This window comes from Cryptomeria japonica, chromosome 9, assembly GCF_030272615.1.
Source record: "Cryptomeria japonica chromosome 9, Sugi_1.0, whole genome shotgun sequence".
Taxonomy (NCBI): domain Eukaryota; kingdom Viridiplantae; phylum Streptophyta; class Pinopsida; order Cupressales; family Cupressaceae; genus Cryptomeria; species Cryptomeria japonica.
Window position 1 is genome coordinate 713,973,871 of NC_081413.1, and position 16,225 is coordinate 713,990,095.

Consider the following 16,225-nt stretch of genomic DNA (forward strand, 5'->3'; position numbering starts at 1 on the left):
ACACAAAAATTGCTTCAACACTTTATCATATTAAAATGCAGCTGACTGGTTGTCTTCACCACTGTACTTAACCATAGCAATATCGGTTAAACAGAAATACTTCAGACAGCTAAACCGGTTAACCAAAAGTACTTTAGACAACATTCAACAGATCTCAAATCTTGATGACTACTTCACCGATATAATCATGCATGAGTTGTATCAATAATACCACTACTATTTAACACTGCATGCATATCTAACTTAATCAGAATCGCACAATCATCACATGAAAAACTCACAACCCATAACACAGATTTTTCACGTGGAAACCCAAACGGGAAAAACCACGGTGGAGATGAATACCCACAATCTTGTTTGTGAACTCTTTTGAAGTCCACTCTGTTAGGAGCCTAGTCCGGTTAAAGACTTTACAATAAAGGTTCTGTTAGGAACCGGTCCTGTTAGGGATCACTCGGTTAAGGGAAGGCTATATACCCTATTAAAGGTTGAAACCCTATTAAGAGTTACCTCGCTAGAGGATTTAAATAGCTCAATGAAAAGGCAGATCCTTTTTAGTTCCTCTTTTTTGCAATCACTCTAGTTTGGCAAGTATCAAATCTCCAACACGCGAACACAAAGACAACTTTTGCCAACAACTACAATAACAAAACTCATCGACCTTATAGACAACAATTAGGTCGGTAGCATAAACCCTAAACCCTAAATATTTTAGGTTTACAATTACAAGCGGTCCAATCCTGACTGTCAAAACACATTACATAGAATGAGACGATCTCAAACAAATCTCAAAACATTCTGCATCATCCAATCTTCATCACATCTGGAAAATAGTAACCCATCACGCACTCTTCACACACTGCTAGGAAAAATGCACCTTCCCGAGGTAGACATTCAATGCATTCGATCTTCACGCACAAGAACCTCAAAGAAATCCTTCACGTGCACACAACTGACGTGGTATCTAGATCCTTATCCTTATTCTTAACTAACTCATCACAAAACATCATCGGTTGCAACACACAAGCCACACCGGAAAGCCTAGAGCTGAACAAAGACTACCAATAGGTAGTCATACTTAGTGAACCTCGACACTGGTCCACTCCATTTCGGTTGACCATAACCTCTTCCAATCTTCATACCGGTGCATACCGGTTCACATGTTAAAGCACTTATTGACATCAATGACAACATACATTATCACCGCTTCATCACATGCCAACATAGGTTTGGTTGTCTTTATGGTTTGTGGTTGTTGATGCTCTTATTGTTCAACTACTTTGACCCTTGTGTGGGTTTAGTGCTTGGTTCCTTGTGTGGATTCTATTATTCTTTTCTTCATGATTAAATAAAATTTTACTCTTTTCTAAAAAAATTAATTTTATTTTAAATTTTTAACATATTTATATTTAAAAAATGACTCAAAATAATTATCATAATAATTAGGAGGAAAATGGCTGCAAGAGGTGGTTGGCTAGGGTTTCAACCCTAGAGACATGGCTGAGAAAATTTGGCTTTTGACTGGGGATGAGCTAGGAAAACCGATAGAATGTCATCTTGGCATCCTCCAGGCTGAGTTTGGGAGGATTAGAGGGAAGATTGTTTGAATGTTGGCTCATTCAAACATCCTGGTTACAAAGCTTGGGGTGGAAGTACACAATCAAGATGGGGTTACACTAAGATATTTGTTGGTCCAATTCCAACACAACAAAATATAGATAAGAAGATTTCAAAGTCGAAGGCAAAATCAATTTCGAAGGAGGGCCCTCAAATAAGTATTTATACCAAAGATAACAAGGTTATTTCTCTAGGCATTAGCACTAATGAATGGAAAGACTACTAATATTTTATGGAAAACAGTCTTTTTTATGAAATGGGCAACATAATGGTTGACCCTAGCTAGGGTTAGAAAGTGATACAATGAGAAATAGGGCCCCCTGTATATGGTGAAAGTGGAAACAACAATATTGAAAGGCTAAATGAATTCAACCACAAAACCCTAGCCTAACAACAACAAAGATCCACCATAACATATGAAGATTACCTAAGACAATGTAAATCAAATGAAACCACAAAGATTATACCATCACATGTCCAATAGGGTTTGAATGTCCATTCTTCCTATCTCCATTGATCTTGCTTGATATATTTGCTCTCAGATTTTATGTGTGCACAAGAGCTCAACAAAGAACGGAAATGTAGTTGCAAGTAGGCTTGATCGCATGTGAAAGTTTGAATGCTAGAATGCTTGATTAGGATGATTAGGAGATTGAATGATTAGGTCATTAGAATGAATAGATTAGGATCGATAATGAAGGAAGAATCTCCTTATATAGAAAACACCATAAGAAATGGAGGGATAAGATTAAGAGGTGTAAAAGATAAATGGTCGGCTATGATTAGAGGGAAGGTAAAAGAAATAATAAAATAATGAGAGGGTAGGTAGTGTAGGAATTAAGAGATGAATGACATGTGTCATAGGTTGAAAAGGTTAATGAATTAATTAAATAAATAAATATTTATTTAATTAATAGAGGAAGTGGGATCAATTAAATAAATAAATATTTATTTAATTAATAGAGGAAGTGGGATCAATTAAATAAATAAGAGTATTTATTTAATTTAGGAAAAGGATAATTTAAATAAATAAATGTATTTATTTAAATGAGAAATAAGGCTAGAAGAGGATAAATGAATGAATTAAATAAATAAAGATTTATTCAATTAATAGAAGAGTTAGGAAAAAATAATTAAATAAATAAAATATTTATTTAATTAAACATGACAATTTTAGGTGTCTACATTTTGCCCCTCTTTGAGATGATGTAGCTTGTCGCGTTGTTTCAAAGAAGATAAGATGAACTGATATAGAGTTGCCTCAAGATGGGAATGATATGCCCCCTTGAGAGATTGGATGAAAATGTTTGAAAAGATCGCAGACAATCTCTCGATAAGAAAGAAAGGCTAGAATGGACTAACCAGATATGATAGAGTGACAGAGTCACGAGATAAAGAAGACTGGCTAGGGCTAGGGCTAGGGTAGTCTATAAGATAGACTACGAGGGAAAACATCCTCATTGTCATCCACACATCCAAGAGATCAGAGTGCAGAGAGAGCATAGAGCAGTCAACAATGATGGCATTGGTGCATAGATTTGATTGCGTTCATCGATTTCAGAGGCTAGCAGATGCAGGAGAGCTGGTAAGTACCGCAAAACCTCCTTCTACTTTGCTGCATTAATTGTTGTCATAAATGCATGCTAGGTAGGGTAATAAATCCACTTTAGAAAATGTCAAGTGGGAGGAAAAACATTAAGGCACGTCTGCATTGGTGCCAGGCGCGTTTGTGTCATGAATGCATGTTTATGTCTTCAAGGCCGAATCGATAGTTCTGTGATAAACATACGCTATCGATTGGATAAGCTGCTGAGAGGATACACTCAAGCAGGTCCTCTAAGGAAGACTAGGATAGCAGATAGGGCTAGGATTGACAATTCTATGATAGAACATACATTGCCAATCAGGAAACTACTCAAGAGGATACACTCAAGTAGAGGCCCTAGGATAGGATCAAAGAAGCACTTTGTGATGAACAGGGAATGCTACTAGGATAAAAAAGTATTACTTTGTGATAAACAGGGAGTACTAAAAAGAGCAGCACTTTGTGATGAACAGGGAGTGCAAAACCATAGTACTTTGTGATGAACAGGGAGTACCACTAGGATTAAAAGAAACACTTTGTGATGAACAGGGAGTGCCACTAGGATAGAGTACCATATGATAGATAATAAGAAACATTTTGTGATGAATAGGGAATGCCACTATGATTGACACAGTTGATTTGCTTGACTGCAGGAGTACCTACCTATGTTGGAGTCACGAGAGAGATTCCCATCGACTCAGAGTTTATGATCGAAGCTGACATTTGAGGATAGGGCAGCGATTGAGGTTATGGGCTTGAGACATTCTATGTGTGCCTGAGTTTCAGGAAAACATGGGGTTGCTGACTGCATTAGCTGAGAGATGGCACTCAGAGACATGTACATTTCATTTGCGGATGGGTGAGATGACAGTCACCTTAGAGGATGTATATAGGATACTGAGGATACCGATCAATGGGGAGTTGGTTCCTTACGATCGAGACAGAGACAGGGATGCACTGAGACAAGTGTTTAAGGATCCATGTCTGGAGATGAGGGCAGGACACGTGGCTTGGGACACCATGAAAGGTACAAGATTGGCACTACCAGCAGTACTGGCAGAAGTGATCAGTGGGTTCCTCTATCCGGATAGGGTGAGACAAAGGTTGGTTGTGGGATGGGGGAGGATGAGCTACTATCCTTGAGAGAGATCTACCAAGGACAGGCATATCAAATCCAAGATCTCGAGCGGGAGAGGGATAGGCTCAAGAGACAGCTAAGGGATACTAAGCAGGAGAGGGATTAGGCTATCCAGCATTATACAGAGGCTGAGACAACACTGAGGGTAGGGAGACAGGAAACAAAGGACACATGAGTTGGATACGCCTATGTTCTACGTGCCGGGGAGGAGATAGGCTACTAGAGAGACCTATACTATAGAGCAGTGCCACCAGAGAAGCAAGCTAGGAGCTTCCGTAGACCATCGTGGACTACGACGACCACTGGAGGGAGAGATAGGAGACAGATGTCTAGTGGTGGGGTTATGGGTCCTCCACCACCACCAGATAGAGGGGGAAGGAGAGATGATCCTAGGGCGAGGCCTTCCAGGGCTCAGACTTCGTCGAGGCTAGCTAACTCCGAGGGAGGGAGTTCATCATAGCCTTAGAGGGCTCCCTTTGTACCAGTTTGTACCATTTTGTATGATGATGTAGACACCTTCAGGTGATTGTAGCCATATGTATTTTGACATCATTGTATCATGACACTTATGATTATATATATGAGATGATTCATCCTTGTAGCAACTATATGCATGTGTACCTATATGATGTTTCTATATGATTCATGATGTATGTGTATATGTACTTGATGTAATGTGATATTTTTGATTTTTTATGTTTTTAATATGTTATGCATATGTGAATGTAAATGTATGAAATGCAAATGGATATGATAATGCAAATAACTATTTACATGATGAGAATGTAACATGTGCTAACATGTGTTGTGTGCAGGATGTGATGCAATCTATATGTATGTATGAAATGCTAACATGTGATAATGCAGGCCCAACTACATGAAATGCAAATGTTTTTGGTGTGTCATTATACTCAGTCATGTGGTAATAGGCTACACGGACTCAGGAAGGATGGTGGAAGTCAATCAAGAAAGGGGGATGGAAGATAGAAGATATGAAAGTGAAAGAGTTTCTTGTGCATTATCATCATTGAGCTTTATTATGGCAAATAGGTTATGACAATCTAGGCATATGTTCGACCCAGAAAATCATTGTACCTATTTTCATGGAGATCAGACAGTTGCAAACAAGGAATGCCCCAGTTCATACTAGACTCACAGTGTCCTCATATCCTTGGACAAGTCATAGCATTACTAAGAGACAATCCACAGACAACAAAAGAAAAATAGTTGACGATACCCCATCCTCACCTTTCTAGTCAACGAAATCTTGGAGATAAAATCTCTAGTCAGAGACATCTTGGAAATGCTAAAAGACATGTCACCGAAAAAATCAAAATCAAAAGAAAACCAAGACTCGACACCAACATCCACTATAGTCCTCAATTTTAGTGTCTCTTGTCACTTGTATAAGTCTATTTGATTGTGGTCACAATGTTTACTGTCACAAAAGGATAGATAGCACTTAACCATAATGTTGTCTAAGTCTGTTGAAAGATTTGATTTGTTGAAGTCCATTGCTGCTGTTGTGCCTCATCTGAAACTGACTGAATCCATGCAACTGATACTTTATTGCGGAGAAGATGAAACTTTATTGTGGATTGGTGATGCAAGTGTTTCTTTATTGCGGATTGTGTGTGGATAGATTGAAGAAAAGTGGAAGAAACTGTACTCCTCAAAATATGTGATGCTCTCAGTTCCACACCCATCACTAGACGTAGGATTTGCCTTAGCCACAGATAGGAGCTGATTTATTATGAATGGAAAGGAATGAAAAGGAATGTTTATTATGAATGGCGAACCAATCTTGGGTAGATCAATAACAAGACATGATGGGAATGGGTAAGTTTATTATGAATGGATAGGCTGTGAGCGTGTGCAAAGTGAAAGGATGAAAGTGAATCTTGAAGGAGGGAGGAGCAATATCTCTACGCATGGCACCGGTGACCCGGTTTTCACCATGGTACTTGCCCAGGGTGCCACCGAAGTGGTTTTCACCGTTGGACAAAATGTTTTTCTTTACTTTTTTTATTTTTCAATTTTATTTTATTTTATTTTTTTATTTTTGATTGTTTTGTATTTTTGATTTTTTTAAATTTTTTTATAGTTTTTGAATTGAGATACTTTGAAGAGCTATGTGTAAAACTTGCGAAGGTGCATGCTATTGATAGGATCCTCCAAAGGTTCTCCCTCTATGATTGAGAGCTGATATGCACCGGATCCATAGGTTGCTATGGTGATGTAAGGACCAAGCCAATTTGGTTCAAACTTGGCCTTCTTCTCTCTGTCTTGCTATTTTTTAGGATTTTATCTAAGAACCAAGTCACCTAGCTCAAATGTGTGAGGCTTAACCTTATGATTGTAACTACAATGTTCCTTGACTGAATGATGTGTAGCTTGAGTGACTGTCTTCCTTGATAAAGGACTGAGATAGAATTACTAGCGTGTGGACTACACAGGCCTGTATGCATGTCACCTAAAGAAGTTTGGGCATCCCTGATAACAAAGTCCTTCGAGGAAGATCCATTAAAGGTCCATGTTGTATCACCAGAAGGGAAAGGATGTGTGGAACAAGTGGAACAAGTGGATGAGTGATGAAGGCTTATGATTGTGAAAAGAAGTGAAAGTAGGATAGCATGATGGAGACTTAGGATCAACAAGTATTCTTTTTGACTTGCAATAGTAGAACTTTTGCCCCCAGTTATTTTGGTATTAGGGGAGATCATCTCTTGCTCTTTTTTCTTCATAGGGTTTTTATCCTTGACCTTGATTTTTGTCAAGTCCAATAAATTTTGATTTTTGATTTGGACTGAAGGACTTTTCTTTATTTTTTACTTTTGAATTTTTCTTTTCAAAGCTTGATTTTTGATCCCCAATGAGTAAGGGATTTTGTAATTCTTGTCGATCCAAGTCTGGAAGTGGAGTGGAAATGGAATGAGCGGATGAAATGGTAAAGCTATGTGAGTTCTCAAGAGGGTTGGCGATACACTCAATAGATTCTTTGTTGGAACCACTCTTAGGACTATTGATATCAAGAGATGCTTGCACCACTAGAGGAGATTTACATTCAGACTTAGTAGCCACAACACTAGGTGGTTCACAACCAATTCGTTGGTATTGCAAATTGTTTTTAAATTGTTCTGTCGGTTGAATACCTTAGGAGATAGTGGGAGTTGATCAACATGAAAGATATACTCACCACATCCCAGGTCTTTAATCTTGAACTTTTCTTTGATCTCTATTTGTTTGGATGTAGAAGCTTTCAATGATTCTGGATCCACATATGTCGATGAAGGAATAGCTTCTCGATTGACTGGGATTGTTATTTCTGATCTAGGTCATAGATTGCTACAATATATGAATGGATTTGGGTCAGTTTTGACGGTCACTTCAACTCCATTGTGTGGAAACTTGATGCATCGATGATATGTAGATGGTACTGTGCTCATCTCATGAATCCATGGACGTCCCAACAATATGTTGTATGTGAGATCAAGGTCTAGGACTTGACAAACCACATCCTTAGTAATTGGCCCAACTCTAAGGGGCAAGTTGATTGTGCCTTTGGATGAACGCTCTTCATCATCATATGCCTTAATGGTAATTTTGTTTGTAGAATTCATAGCCTTTTCAAAATATCCCAATTGTTTAATAGTGCTTAATATACAAATGTTTAGACCTGCTCCTCCATCTATCAGGACTCGCTTTATTTGATGTTTGTATAGGAAGGCTTCAATGTGTAAAGATGCATTATGTGGTTGGCTCACAGAGGTGTCATCAGCTTCTGTAAATGTAAGGGAGTGTGGAATGGAAAGGTATCCCACCATGGCTTGAAACTGGTCCACGTTTAGATTAGTGGGGACAACAGTGTCTCTCAAGATTTTGTCAAGAATAGCTTTATGTGTAGGGGATATGTGTAAGAGCTCAAGGATGGAGATGAGCGCGGGTGTCTTCCCTAATTGTTCTACAAGGTCATACTCAGGCTTGGTTGATGAGGAAGTGGTGTTTTTAGCTGGAGCACCTTACAAAGTGAATTTACCTCGATGAGTTGTAACATTATATTCAGAGGTAGGTTTGAAAGAAGATCCAATGCCTTTTAGGACAATCTTGGGTCTTTGGGTAGAATTCTCAGGCGTTTTGTCCTTGATGATAATGGTAGAGACATAATTGTCCATTGAAATGTGATTGATAGTTGAGTCATAGTTATAGGATGCTCTGGTGTAGTTGGTTTGCTCATTTGTGGCTTTAGCTTTTCCCTTGTCATGTTTTGGGAATGGTTCCTTAAACATTTCATGTTCCTGAGTGGATGAGTGTCCTTCAATCTCAATGTCACCTCTATCAATAAGATCTTGTATGATGTTATTCAGTCGATGGCGATTTCCTGTCTTATGACCCTTGCTCTTATGAAATTCACAATACTCATCATCATTCCACCAATTTGGTTTAACCTTTGGCTCATATGGAGGCAAATCTGGAATTGTTATTATTTTGTTTGCCACTAGCTTCTTGAAAACTGATTCAAGTGGTTCTCCCAATGGAGTGTACTTCCTTCATGACTTGGAAGTTGTTTGAGTATTCACTTGATTGTTTGTAGAGCTTGATCCAGAAAAAATGAATTTGGGTCATACCGTATTGACATCAACAACACCATCATCGACTGTGTTCTTGTTTTTATTCCAAAATCCTAGCTTATCTTTTCCTTTAAAGTCCTCTTTGTTTTCTTTAAATATCTTAATGACTCCTTGTTCAATTAGGACCTTCTTTGTTGCTAAGCCTTTTTTAATGATGTCTTTGAAGGTGGACAAACGATCTTTTATTAGGTCATAACCAATGTCTTTGTTAACATTTTGCGTGAACATCTCTACCATTTGTTTTTGTGGAATTTCACAAGAGCATCTACTGGCTAGATTCCTCCATGTTTGTAAAAATGATGAAAAAGACTCTCCATCCTTTTGCTTGGTGTTGCACAAAGTAGTGACTGATATATCTGTCTCTATGTTGTATGAGAAATGTTGGATAAATACCTCTGCTAAGTCACCCCATGACTTAATACTAGGTGGAAGTTGGGAGAACCATTCCATAGCTTGATCACCTAAGCTTTGTGGGAATAATCTCATCAAATATGTCTCTTCTGCTGCTACCTCAATGCAAGATGTGAAAAATTGTCTTATATGTGCCTTAGGATCCCCTTTTCCTCTGTACTTATCAAACTTAGCTGTCACGAAATGTGTAGGAAAAGGAGGCATTGGAATGCTTTTGTCAAATGGATAGGGACATATGTCTCTCATTGTGTATGTTGGCTTCGGTGCATTTATATCCTCCATTTTCTTTTGTAAGTGCTTGATTTTCTGTTCCAAATTGTTCTTAGGTGGAGACCGACTTCTTGGACCATACCCCATGCTTGAGGCGCTAGGTGGAGGAGGAGCATGTTGCATATATGGATGATATTGATCATACACATGTTCATATGGAGGAGGTCTATAATGATGCTGCGTATATGGACCACTTGGTATAGAGTCATGTTGAGGAATGGAATATCTACTTTGTCCATGTATACCATACTCTACAAGAATATCACGAGTTTCTTCTATTGTGTTGCCCCTAGATTTGATGCGGGGTTTCCTTATGTCCAAATTTTGAACATGCCTTTGGATATCCAATTTCTTTGGTGGTTGGTCCTTAGCATTGGTATGTGATTGAGTATATTTTTCTGCATAACACTTCCATAATGGTCTATGAAGGTGAGTATCATATGCTTGACCATGTGTGTATGGGACCTCTGGTTTTTGAAACAAAGATGATGGTGATTCAGGCACAAGATGTGGTCCTCTATTGCCTCCACTATTAGGCCTCCTTTGATCCATGTTGAGGTGAGCTTGTTACAAAGGTCGATTTTCCAGTATTTGAGATATGTCAAAATCATGAGGGATCTTGGCTCCACTTTATGCCATCACTTGTAAGAAGTATTGTCTATCTCTCCTCATTATTTCCTCAACCAATCGATTGAAATGGGGACCCATAATGGAGTCTTCCACTTCTGCTGCATGCACTAAAATGTTGTCCATATTGTCATTGTGTGTATCATTATTGTTTATAGTGTCCATGTTCTCAACATTTGGAATGTTTCTATAAGAATCCATGTCAGGTAATGTAGTATGATCAGAATTGAAAAAGATATCATTGTCATACTCATAGGAACTCATGTTTGCGGACTCTTGAGCCTCTTTAGCTTCTCTCCTATATTTTTGAGAATGGGTTTCAACCATGAACTAGGTCTTGACCAAGATGTGTGAGATTAGATGAAAATGGAAAGAGTATGGAAGACCAAGAGTTTGGATGGAATGTAAATGAATCTGAGGCATACTTACAATGTTCAAAGTGTAAGACCAAGTATGTATGTAGTAGAGTAGGTGTGGCTTCCAAAGAGATGATAGTTTCTCTTGATGAGGTAAGTTGACCTTGACTCTAAGTAAGACCAAATGAGACCCAAAGGTGATAGACCTTGACGAGGGACCACTTAGCAAAATGTTGTTGTATGTAGTGTGTTGACAAAGTATGATGAGGACAAGCAAGTGACCTTTTGACTCAAGTTTAGACAAATGTGAATGTAATGCAAGGTGTAAAGCAATGATGGACTTTGTGAGACCCAAAGACAGGTTGAATTCTAGATGAAAACCTGAAGAGATAGCTTAGGAAGCTCAAGAATTCTGAAACTGACTGCTCTTGTTTGTTGGACTGTAAATTTTTCTAATTTGTGAAGTTGTTTTGTTGTGACCAAATCTGAATTTTTGACTATTTTTCGTGACAAGAGGACACAATGTTGATGAGGACTCAATGTTTGCAAGTGTTTAGACTCAAAATGATTCAAAAGAAAGTGTGTTGTTTGATGTAAAAATGTTTGGCATACACTTGAAGACACAAAAGACACAATGTTTTGATGTTTGGTCTTGAATATTTGAATGTTCAAAATAAGACAAGCACAATTCTTATGGTTGGCCAAGACAATAGTTGTTGATCCCACATGAGGCTACGCTATTCAAAGCGGATACTTAGATGCTTGACCCCACTGGCTCCACCCTCGATACTCACTTTTCAGGGCAGCCAAGCATCAATCCCCATGAAAACTCCCCGTGGTGAACTTTGTATTTCTACTAAGAATCGTATGTGTGTGGGTCGCTCCAGAGGTCCGACCTCCCGCCCCAACAACTAGAAGGATTTTGGCTTCTAAATAAAAAAGGTGCTTGTAAGGGCATCTGCTCGTGTGGCCATACATGCGGCACTTTCAGCTCTGTAAATACAGAAGGCTCCCAACCGGTAGGGGTTACGCCTTACAACTGATCAAATAAATTTGATCAAACGGGTTTATGGGGAGACATAGTGTCGGTATGAACTAATCAGCACACATTATCCATAGTTTTCACCATGAATACAGTTGTTTATAGTGGTTCAGAAGAGGTGGGTTTTCCTCGCTACCACTTGGGTCATTCTCTCCTAATAAAGGAGGCAAAGGAAAGTTTGGAGTAGTGCAAATGGATTTTTGACAGTACTTAGTTACAATTAAAGGTCTGCAAGAAATTCAAACGAAAAATGATTCATAAACTTGGACCAATCCGAGGTCTGGGTTCATGAATATAGCAGAAAAACTAGAGAGATTATTCATATCTAATAGATGGGCTTAGCATCCCTTTGTGTTTGAATCTTCCATCCTTCCAATTTTGAGTTTAGACCATTTTTCAATCTCTTTGCTTAGTCAAAATGATTGTATGCCAATTAAATACCCATTTAAATTTGAAGTTATGTGCCAATGGATGACAGTATCAAATCTCCTCTAGAATCCTAGTGGAGATCAACACCACCATTGGAATTTATCTTTTTTAAAAGGATTCAATTTGTTAAGAATAATTTAAAAGAATGGAACCAGATTCATTTCAAAAACATATTTGTAGAAAAATCAAGAGTAGAAGAGGAGCTGAAGAATCTGCATGAGAAAGTCATAAGTTGTTGAACTCTCAATACTCAAAAATTTTAGCTAGAGAGGAAATTGACTAGTGACAAAAATCAAGAGAGTGATGGCTCAAAGAGGGTAATAGGAATACAAACAAATTCCATAACTATGAGAAGACCAGAAGATCCCACAACATTATATATGAGATACAAAATGTTGAAAGGATTACTTTGTTGGATACAAAGGACATTAATAAAGAAGCCATCGGGTACTTTCAAAATATGTTAACATCGGAAGGGGTTGAGGAGAATGACCTTGTCAACAAGGTTCTTGGGATTGTTCTAAAAATAGTAGTAGCACAATAGATTCGAATGTTGTAATCATTGATTAAGATAGAGGTCAAAGTGGTTGTATTTTCTATGGGGAGACCATGCTCCGAGGTTTGATGGCTTTCAGGCTAGATTTTTCCATTTTTTTTGGGAGATTATCAAGTTCGATTTATGGGAGGTTGTGGAGGAATCGTGGGAAAACTTATATATTCTCAAGGATTTGAATAACACCTTAATTTTGTTTATCCCCGAAAAATCAGAATTGCATACCTTTGATGATTTTAGGCTGATCTACTTACATAATACAGTGTATAAAGTTATTGCAATGTCATGGCTAATATATTGAAGAAACATTTTGTAATGTGGGGAAAAGGAGTGATGGAAAGATCAAGAGGAAAGTTGCTCTCTCCTTAGGAAGAGGAGTGAAAGTTTCAGAAAAGATTCTCCTCAACCTTCTCACGCACATTACATTTAAAATTAGGGGGGGAATTCACTAGATCTAATCTCGAGAGAGATTGAATGCTAACTGAATTAATAATGAATTTGCAAAGTGAAAGTAACCCTTTTTTTAGAACGCAATAGGTTGAATTATGTGATTTAAGACCAAGTGTAAAAGAGACAAAGAAATGATTATAACTTGAGATAGGAAAGCGGGATGAAGCTATGCACCTGGAATTAGTAGTAAAATATCGAGACGAAGCTCCCCTACAAATTTGGGCGAAATTTGTTGGGACTGTGTTGAAAGCGCACACGGTCCTCCAAAAAATACACACGATGAAAAGGGTTTTTTCACCTCTAAAAATGAAGTCCAAATCTGCAAATACAGTTGTGCACTTGCAAACTACACACAAAAAAGAGAAAATATTATTGGGATTGGGGGTTTTCCTTCAGGTCAAACCCCGTTTTTGAAATTAACCAAATGATGAAAATTACTTGCAAGTAATGAAAGTAAATGACTGAAATGGAATTCACCTTAAGAGAGGATGCAATTGAAATGTTGATAGAGTTGTTTGAAAGGATATGTATAATTGTATGTCGCAAGAGATCTCCTCTCCAATGGTTGAATCCTTTACTTGAATGCAACACCTAGCCTTGAAAGGAGACTTGAGAATTCTCAATTCTTGAAAGCAATGCTTGAATGCTTGATTGACGATAATTCTTGTTCACCTCACTTTTCGCTTACTGACTTATGCAAATGGGAGAGAGAATGCATCTTATATATTCGTCAATTAGGGTTAATTGACTAATTCTTCGTCATAGGCCGACATAGGGAAAATTTTACCACTTCAATATTCCAAATCCCAATGAAGGATAAGTTTAGAGGGGACCCAAAATAGGGCAAGGATGGGGGCACCACGCCCTTGTCTTGCCCTAATTCAGGACATGAAGCAGTAGAGGGGAGTGCAGGATGCAAGGAAATGTAGTCTTCGGGCAACGTGAGCATGTCTCGAGTCTCCAATCAGGCTTAGGTATTCGATTCACCAATATGAAGACCCAAATATGGTCAAAAATTGCAAGGTCATAATTTTATGATGCCACATTTAGCTCCCACTTTAGTGGGAGTATAAGTGTATGCCAATACTTTCGGTAAAGTACAAGGAAACAAGATTGAAAGAGTTTCACCACTCCAAGGAGGAAAGATACACCAAGCCCCCAATGGACTAAGGATCTTACGACTTCAATTGACAAAGTAAAAGGGAAGATAAAAAAAGAACCATGACTGCAAGTAGCAAGGTTCCTTTCACTACGAGTCATGAAAAGAAAGGATACCAAAAATTACAAAGCAAACCCGAGTTCACTAAATAACTTAAAGTATCAAGAAGGAAAATATGATAGGAGTGTATGCCCCCATGTTAAAGAGATCATGAACGCCTCATCGGGGGTGATTTATTTAAGGTAGGATAGACCCAAGAGAGAACGAAAGAGAGGGAGCACATTATCGCATGGATTTATCCCCCAATCGAGGAAAAAATCCAAGGATAATGAGCACAAAACACAAAGCATGAGGTAGTTTCACTTTCCTCAGGGTCAGTATGTTGTTTGATAACTCATGTATATCATATATATATGTGCATAAAATAATCATCATTCCCTAAAGAAAGGAAACTACCTTGGAAGAAAGGGAATAAAAGGTGTCTTTTGAGTCAACATGAAAGAGACCAAAAGAGATCTCTGTCATGCCCAAAATTTAGGGCAAAAACGGAATGATTTTTTTTTTTTTATAAATTGACCCTTAACTAAATACTAATTAATTAAAGAGTTCGCTCACACGACATGCTCTAAAGTATTTGCCATTTCTATATTCGAGCTAATTCTAATACAAACCAAGTATCAAATATTAATTAAATTTTATTTGTGGAAATCTAAATGGTTTAATTTTATCTTCACGAGATACCTAGTCATTACATTAATTAAATCAAACTCATTAAAAGAAATAGAAGATGAAGATAAATTCAATCTCCAATAAAACTATATGGTCTAAAAATCCATTTTTAATTCAATAATTATAATAATCGTTTAAAGTGACATTTAATTTAGATAATTCAATTTACATGGGCAAAATTAATTTCGAGTAGCCATTGATCGGCTTGGAAAGCTAATTAACAATGATTCTCCTAGCATCCGTTCTGACCTCAAAAAGGAGGGTGTTTAGATTAATCCCTTTAAAATCCAACTTAAAATTTAATGCTCTAATTAAATTAACTAGGGCTTGATTAAGTATTTATCACACTAAATACTTTTTTTTTAAGAATATAAGACTAGGCTTTATTCCTAAATTTATATATTTTTTAAAAGCTTCTTAATTAGTATATCATATAGAGGTATTTAAATATTTAAAACTCTATATATATACATACCCAAAAATATAACATATACATACATACATACATACATACATACATACATACATACATACATACATACATACATACATACATACATACATACATATATATATATATATATATATATATATATATAAACATCTAAAAGAACTTCCCATCTTAATAGCCATTTGCCCTTAAACCCTAATTAGGGATTTTTTTTTTTACTAAATGAATTTATACATATTATTTTATTTTATTACCCTAGCCCTACCCAGGCTAGGGTTTATTATATTATTATTATTTTTTTATTACCATTAAGCACAGGGCCGAAACCCATCGGTGGCGGCCATGAATTTGTTTTGTTGCAGGGTCGACGACATACAAGATATTAGCGGGCCGAGCAGGGGAGGCGGAGGGCGAACCGAGCGCCGCCCACTGTGTGGTTACACAATGGAGCGCTGGGCGCCGCCCATGGTGTGCCCACGCAGTGGTGGCGCTTCGGTGCCTCCCACTGTGTGCTCACACAGTGGCGGCATTTCGGCGCCGCCCACTGTGTGTTCACACAGTGGGGTGCGGCCCAAAACCCGCGATAGCCAAAACAGAACCCCCCCCCTTTTTTTTTTAGTTAAAATTTAATTTTTTTTTTTTTTAAATTTTATATCTATATAAATATCTATATATCAATATCAATATATATATATATATATATATGTTTAACATGCAAATTTTTTTTTTTTTTTTTTTTTAAAACAAAATAACAAAGGTAAATCATTATGTTAAATAATA